The sequence below is a fragment of the Typopeltis vanoorti genome, chromosome 6, assembly GCF_054136105.1.
Source record: "Typopeltis vanoorti isolate ZY-2024b chromosome 6, IOZ_Tvanoo_1.0, whole genome shotgun sequence".
NCBI classification, from domain to species: Eukaryota; Metazoa; Arthropoda; class Arachnida; order Uropygi; family Thelyphonidae; genus Typopeltis; species Typopeltis vanoorti.
In genome coordinates this window covers 78974261-78981761 of record NC_143554.1, presented here as the reverse complement: position 1 = coordinate 78981761, position 7501 = coordinate 78974261, and the positions used below count along the sequence as shown (strand labels likewise).

Genomic DNA, 7501 nt, shown 5'->3' with positions numbered 1-7501 from the left:
TCACCAGCATATATTTCTTTCTACTATCGATAACTAGAAATGAAGGTGTTATTTAAAATTATAATTTTAAAGTTTTATTATTATATTTTATTTACTTGAACAGATTTGCTTGATACTTCAGGTCAATAACGGATGTCATGTTCTTCTTTGATGTTTTCAGGTTTATTTATAAATCGGGAAAGAATAAATGATTTTAAATTTATTAATTGAGACAAATTGTATTTCCTTAATTAATATAGGGACGGTTTTTCTTTCTCCCGGGCGTTTAAAGTATTTCTTTTTCATTTACGTTAGTTACATGTTCTGCATTGTTACTTTGCCTCAGATTGAGAACCTCATAGGCTCTTATATTAATAACAGCTATGTGTAACTTATTATTAGGCAAGTTTCCTCTGTTGTCCTTTTCAACCACTTTGATGGTAACATCCTTTGGCATACGAGTCCTCACTGGGATTGAAGAGGGGCAGTCTCGCTCATGTTTCTGTAAATATATAAAACATCTTTAATACACTTAAACATTATGGTATACTATCAGAAATTCATTTTCATTACAGAATGACATAAATATACCTCTTTACATATAAAGATTTCTATTGAATCAAAACGTTGTGTGAATGATTTTTCTCACATTATTTTTTATACCTCAAACACAGAATATTTAAACGAATATTGAGATCCATACTAGCGACTATTTCCGAGACCCCATTTCATACATTAAAAACTCTGCAAGCAAAACAAAGATAGTCATCGTCCCTTTGCTAATTACGCTCTTACACGATCTTCAAAGATGATGCCTTCTTCTCTTATTTGCTATGATACATTAAAAATATTCCTTGTCAATACTATACGATTAGACCTTCAATCCTTCCTCATAGGGGACATTCTGAAGATCTCTCACTCTCATTAGGAATTGTCTAGGATTCTCTCCACAATAACCTCATCCCCAACTTTATCCTGGCAAACGAATCTGTTCGCATATCGTCACCCTTTACATCTCGCTGAAACCCCATATTTTTACCTAAACATTATTTTATATTAATATGATATAAATTTAATAGAATCTGCGTAACACTAATCCTAATGGGAATACTATTATTTTACTTACATTCTCCTAGATCCCAAACACTACTCTTTGATGTCTGTCAGCCACTCTCTTACCGATATAATACCTAATTTTATTTGCTCCAATTTATGAAACACGGTATCATATAGTGTCCTGGGGAAACCCATTGCAAAGAGTACCATTATCACTGTTGTAATTTACAAGAGGAGAAGCTATGAACAGTGGTATACTGTATCACTATTCATACTACTGTTCATCACTGTTCTTCTTCTGGATCTATTCTATACCATCCTTTGATGTTTGGCATCAGCCACTATTTTACCAATATCACCACTTCATATCAAACCTCATTTACTCCAGTTTATCTAACATAATTCCGTGTCGTATCATCTAGAATACTATTACTATTGTGCATCCTTATCTTTATCTACTTCAATTGTTATTTTATTCAAAGAGGTGAGCAAATTACTAAGGCAAGGCGTTTTTTTTTTAATTCCATGCGTCCCGTATAGGATGTCATATTCTTCATTCATTCCAAAATTTTGCCATTTACCAGTTTACCCAATACCAAAATCTCTACTACTCTCAACCTCATCTCATATAAATATCTGTGTTTTGAACCTTTGATTTACGTTTAGACGATTAGACCTCTCAAGTAAGGAAACATTCTTGATTCGTTATTGTAATTTGATTTCAGAAAGAGTTAAGCTGAGTAAAGAGCTAATTGAATCATTAATGCAATTAATCTACCTTACTTAATTTATTTACCTTATGATGTTTACGTATTTAAAAGTTGCCTTTGGTGTTATTGTGGATTAATCGGAAGAATTATTGTTATAATAGTTTGACGAAACGTGTACGTGTAAACGCAGATTTATTACATATGCTATAAAAGGTTTCTAAAGAATGATTGCTGTAATTACCGTGCTGATTTTATTATTCCAGATTGTTAGTTTTCTTTCAGAAACTGGAAAGTTGTTTCTTCTTCCTTAAAATAATAACCGGTCCAGAAATTACATACAGTTTAAACGCATAATGTACTGGTATTAAAACTACAGCTGCTTCTTCCGAAATAAACATTTTCTTTTTATATCCATCCGACGAACGAGATAGTGAAAAATCTATAGCACAATAGCGCTGCTTGTATGTGCGTGGGCACGCGAACAGTGGTCAACATGAAAGAAAGAAGGCATCTATATATATTTCGAAATCGAGATTGTCTATTTCTAAATTTAATTTGCCATATTCACTAAATTTCTGCATAAATAGTTGAAATACTTGTTCTATAGGTTCTCCATTCAGGAGGCAGTTTACCTTCTCAATGATCCTACTTTTGTTCAGAGTCTTTGTGTTTTTACTGTGATTATTATACGAAATTTATAACAGCGATGGTTTGATTTAGTTAGATTTAATTAGTTATCTTTCCAATGGAAAAAAGCTCTTGATAATTCTTTCACTTCTTAAAATACTTTCAATTTTCAATTATTTGTGATTTTTTCAGGTCATTGAAACTACCAGAAAGGAAAAAAAATTGACGCAATTGAAAAATAACCATCGATCCATTTTAAGAGCAGCTACAGTATTCCCAAACTGTTACTTTACAAGTAATGAATTATTTTCCATATCATCCTATTCATCTGTTATGATTAACACTAGATGTATTCCTATTTATTCTCTTGTGTACTAATCTTCTTTGACTTTTTTCACTATAATAAAGAGTAGAAATGTATTCATTCAACGACTACTTAAAACGAAAGAGAAAAACTATTGACATGATTTTACAAAAGATAGGGGAAATGCCTTACATGTTTTGATTTTCTTCGTAATCCTTCACATACCTCCTTATAAACGGACTCACCAACTGTAGTTGAGCCTTCGTAGTAGATCCTAGAGAAAAAACATTTCAAATGTATAATTCTTTTGTATTCCTTCCAGAATATTAATGCTACATTAAGTAAGGCATAGCTACAAATTATTTTAAAATATGCATTTATATAAATGAATTAATTAAATAAATTTTATTAGAATCTCATAATCTTTACTACAGTAATACTGCGTTTTTAGTACCACAAGATAGTATAAACTGGCCATTAAATTGGTTTAATCGGTAGAACTGAATCATAAATCTAGTGAAAGCAAAACAAAGTTTGCCATGTCTTTGTGAATCATCATCTTATAAAATAATATTAAAATAATGATCCTCATATACATTACAACATATCTCTACACAATTATCGTGTATTCGATTTTTCTTTTATATCTTCCTGCACTGAGAAGTTTGTCTTCTCTGATACAGAGAATCTTGAAAAAATTAGGATTTTCGCAGACCTTTGCGACGGGATACATGAACATCTGAAACTTAAAAAAAAAATAAAACTGACAAAGCTTTTATTCGTAACGCATTATAAATACACAAAACGTGTTCCTTCATTAAAAATAAGCAGTTATAGTAGAATATTTATGGTAGAATAGCCAAACGAAGATAATTTTCCCCATTTCGTGGTCGAAAAGTGGATGATGAGATTTGCATATAGAGGAATATAAATTAACTTTCATGTAAGTAAATTAATAAAGCATTAAATCAAGGCGAGACTTCGATATTTATCTATGAATAAAAATGCTATTCATCAATCGTATTTACCAGCTTAAGCGTCGAATATGAATAATTAAGAGAAAACCTCCATGCCACCTTTTAGGGAATACTGAGAAACAACTAGGAGTTCTAGTCTAATGTACAATATCACTTACTTGTGACGTATCCCGTATGTATCCTGGATAATGAAAGAATGAGGATGGTTGGGCAATTTTGGATTTAGATGTTCCAATTGTTCTCATATTGCCTTAAAACAAAATACAAAATGATGCGGCAACATAATCGAATTTCATGCTAGTCCGGGCTTCGCCTAGTTAAACAAATCTCCATTTGTTTTCATTAGGGAACCAGAGCGAAGAGAAAAAATGTAGCTACTGAAACGACTCCACTCCAATATCAACAAAGTTTAAAACTGGCACACAATGTTGATGTAAGTAGCAAAGTAATGGATAAGCACAGAATCGAAATGGCAGGTGTTTCCGAAAGAAAGACAAAAACAGGTGAGATTCTTCTAAGCAACAAACAAGAAGTGTTATATTCAGAATATAATTAGGAGGATAATCATAATTATATCCTGAATATAACATTTTATTATGACAATTATCTTCTCGAATGGCATGCAATATCAAGTGGAGAAATGTGAACAAATATCAGAATCGGCAATTAGAAAATGCGTAGCTTATTTGAGGCTATGGTTCCTAAGAAGTTTCTTTTAAGGAAAATATACTAGAATTTTTAGAAGAATTAAAGAAGACAGCTGAAACAAAGAAAAAAGGATAGTTGCATTTTTAGAAATATAAATAGCAGAGTAGCAAATACTTACCAAATGTTAGAAATATTTGGAAAAATGGAGAAAATTGCAAAGCTAATAATGTACGATAAGGAGATGGAGATGTGCACAAGTTTACATGAAGAGAAGGTAGAAGAAATAACAAAAGTCTCATCGACTATGTTATTGATGACAGTGATATCTGCACCCAGGTTCAGGTAAAAGATTTCACGGAGAATTTAAAACAGGAAGTGATCAATTTTGGGTTTCGAGCAGTTTATATTGCAAAACTGAATATTTAAAGGAAAAATTTTAGAAAGAAAGATGGACAGCTTTATTCAAGACGGAAATGAAACAACTTGAAAACAAGAACCATACACTGGAGATTTAGTGACAGACTCTACAGAAATATTTAGATAGTCAGTTAGGATGTCTGCAATTAGAGAAAAATAAGAATTCCATGTAGACTTAAGAATTTAGAGAGACAATCATGGAAAATAAGAAACGAAGTCGAAGATTCTGGCAGATAATTCAGCATGTGCTCTGAGAGAATACCGGGGAAAATGCATGAAATCAGAGGACTGTGAAAAACTAGGTAAACAACTGTAATGGGAAACGTTTAGTAGGAGGACAGAAAATAAATATAAGGAAAGGCAATATTGCTGAAACAGTACTGTAAAAAGGAATCGGAGACGATATAGGTGACATGAAGCTGAGTTAAAAACATTTTATATCGATGGAAAAATTACCTTGAAAGATTGTAAAATGAAACAAGAAGTTACTCCGAAGTGGTAGGTAACATTCATGAGGAATCAAATCCGGGTCACTTTTCAACACTCGAGGTGTAATAAGCCACAAAAAATTGAAGTATGGGAAGGTATGGCTACTCCGAAGGTGATAAGATCGAATTCTTGATGATTGTAGTAGAGCTCTCAATAGCATCAATTTATAAAAAGGAAGTAAAAGTGAAAAAGAAAATTTAGAAAGTTTTTTTCTAGTGATTGTTCTTTGTAAGATTTGCGCAAGCATCGTATAAAACGAAGCTAAGGTAAACTTGGAAGAAGTGAATTTCAAAAAGTTCACAACATATATATATATATATATATATATATATATCAATTGTAAGTCATAGTTAGAATTGATGGCGATATAGGAAGATTATTTCATGTTAAATCAGGTATGAGACAATGGTAAAAATTTTGACCACTATTATTCATTATTGATATGTATTACAGTATAACAAAATTGGCAATTAAACATTTTAATCGAACTAGAAAATTCGTTCTTTACTTTATGCATCTGATGTTATTCTCATAAATGAATTGAGTCTGCAGGTCTGCAGGATTCCCCTAAACTTAATAGCAGCTGTTATATTTCTCATGAAAATCAGAATCAGCAATTTAATATTAAAATATTTTAATATTGAATTGCTACTGAAGAGTTATTACAAAAAGATTCATTCTCCATAACTATCTGTATTGTTTATTTTTTACTCAAAATCCTGGTTGCTAAATTGTTTCTTAAAATGTGTTTTATTTCTCTGATGTTTATTATCGATTTTATAACATTTCTGAATAGATTTAAGTGTAACCAAATAGGTGTCCTTTTTAATCTGTTCTTACCTTCCCCCCCTTCAAATTCGTTCTTAATATTCAATTCCTAATGCAATACATTAATTTGCTATAATGAATCAAAACTGCTCAAATAAAGTAACTTATCTTACCAGATAGAAAACTTGTTAGATAACCCACTACTGTTGTTGTTAACAAGCCAAAAGCAGTTACCCACAGAAAGGAGAGTTTATACAGTGGAAAGATATATCTGAAGAAAAGTAAATAAAGTGAAAGTTACCCTTTATTTTGAATAAAAATTATATTTTTTCTCATTGAATATATATGAAAATAAACGATTATATGAATGCTTTAATTTACATTGTGCGTATAGAATATACACAAGCTGAGTCTTTTATTTTTGTAAATAAAAAAAAAAACAGAAAGGAAAAATTTCAAAAATCAAAATCTTAACTACTCACTCTTCTTCTTTTTCCGTTAGTTCGATGTTCATTTCTGTCGAATTCGTCCAAGTTCCGTTCATTTCCAACGTATCTACAGCGTAATTGCTATTTGCGTTTGTGGTATAATTACATAGTTCCACGGATAACGGCAATGCTTCTGATGTTTTGTTTTTCACGGATGTTATTCCAATTCCCACCCAAGAAGCAATCCCGATTCCTAGACACAATCCGACCAATGCTCCCTGCAGCAGTAAATGAACACATTATTTTTTATTTACATATACGATTTCTCGTGCAATTTCTAAATAAGAGCTGATCAGAAACATGTACCAACATTTTAATCAATTGATTATTTTGCACGTTTAGGAATATTCTATTAAACGTTTAATAACTGTGATATTGATATTAAAGAAGTACATTCTTGATGAAGATTAACGATGTTGTGAATTTATTTATTTAGGGTATGGCTCACATACGAAAATTTACATTACAATAATCTTTGATATATATATATATATATATATATATATATATATGTGATATTAAGAACAGACTACAACTGTTAATTTTTCAGTTTTATCCTAAACGTAATTTTATATTAAGAATCTTTTACAGGAATATCGAAAAATACACCAGTTACGTAAACCGTATATAACAACAGAATCTCGAATCGTTGTTAAATGCACTTTATTTAACTGATGCATTTTTTCGATATTCCTGCAAAATATGTCTTATGCATCTTAAAAGTCATCAAAGATGACTTTTAAGATGCATAAGACGTAAGACACTGGGATACTTATCCAGTGTCTTACGTTTTGTGCAGGAGTGGATGAAGTCCGACAGGTTTCCATGATGTACACTCTGGGCGCATTCTACTGGTATTATGACTAATTGTACGGGGGGGGGAGGAATCCACAGTCGCATCTGGGTGAGGAAATCATGCCTTATTTGTAAAGGTGGTCTGCACATCTACCATGATTAGTGTGGAATCTGTTAAGGGTAGACAAATTTTTCCGTGGTAGGTCCGTGTCAAAATTTGTCTCCTCAAGATTTGTCGCTGTT

At 31.5% G+C, this 7501-nt stretch overlaps 1 long non-coding RNA gene across 1 annotated transcript; it reads right to left on the bottom strand.

The window, feature by feature from the left end:
* Positions 1-231: 231 nt before the first annotated feature.
* Positions 232-6589, bottom strand: LOC150105604 (uncharacterized). Its single transcript, XR_016548491.1, has 4 exons — positions 6458-6589; positions 6149-6246; positions 2869-2950; positions 232-481 (listed from the first exon to the last, which is right to left on the bottom strand). It is a non-coding gene; the product is annotated as an uncharacterized LOC150105604 (long non-coding RNA).
* Positions 6590-7501: the final 912 nt, after the last annotated feature.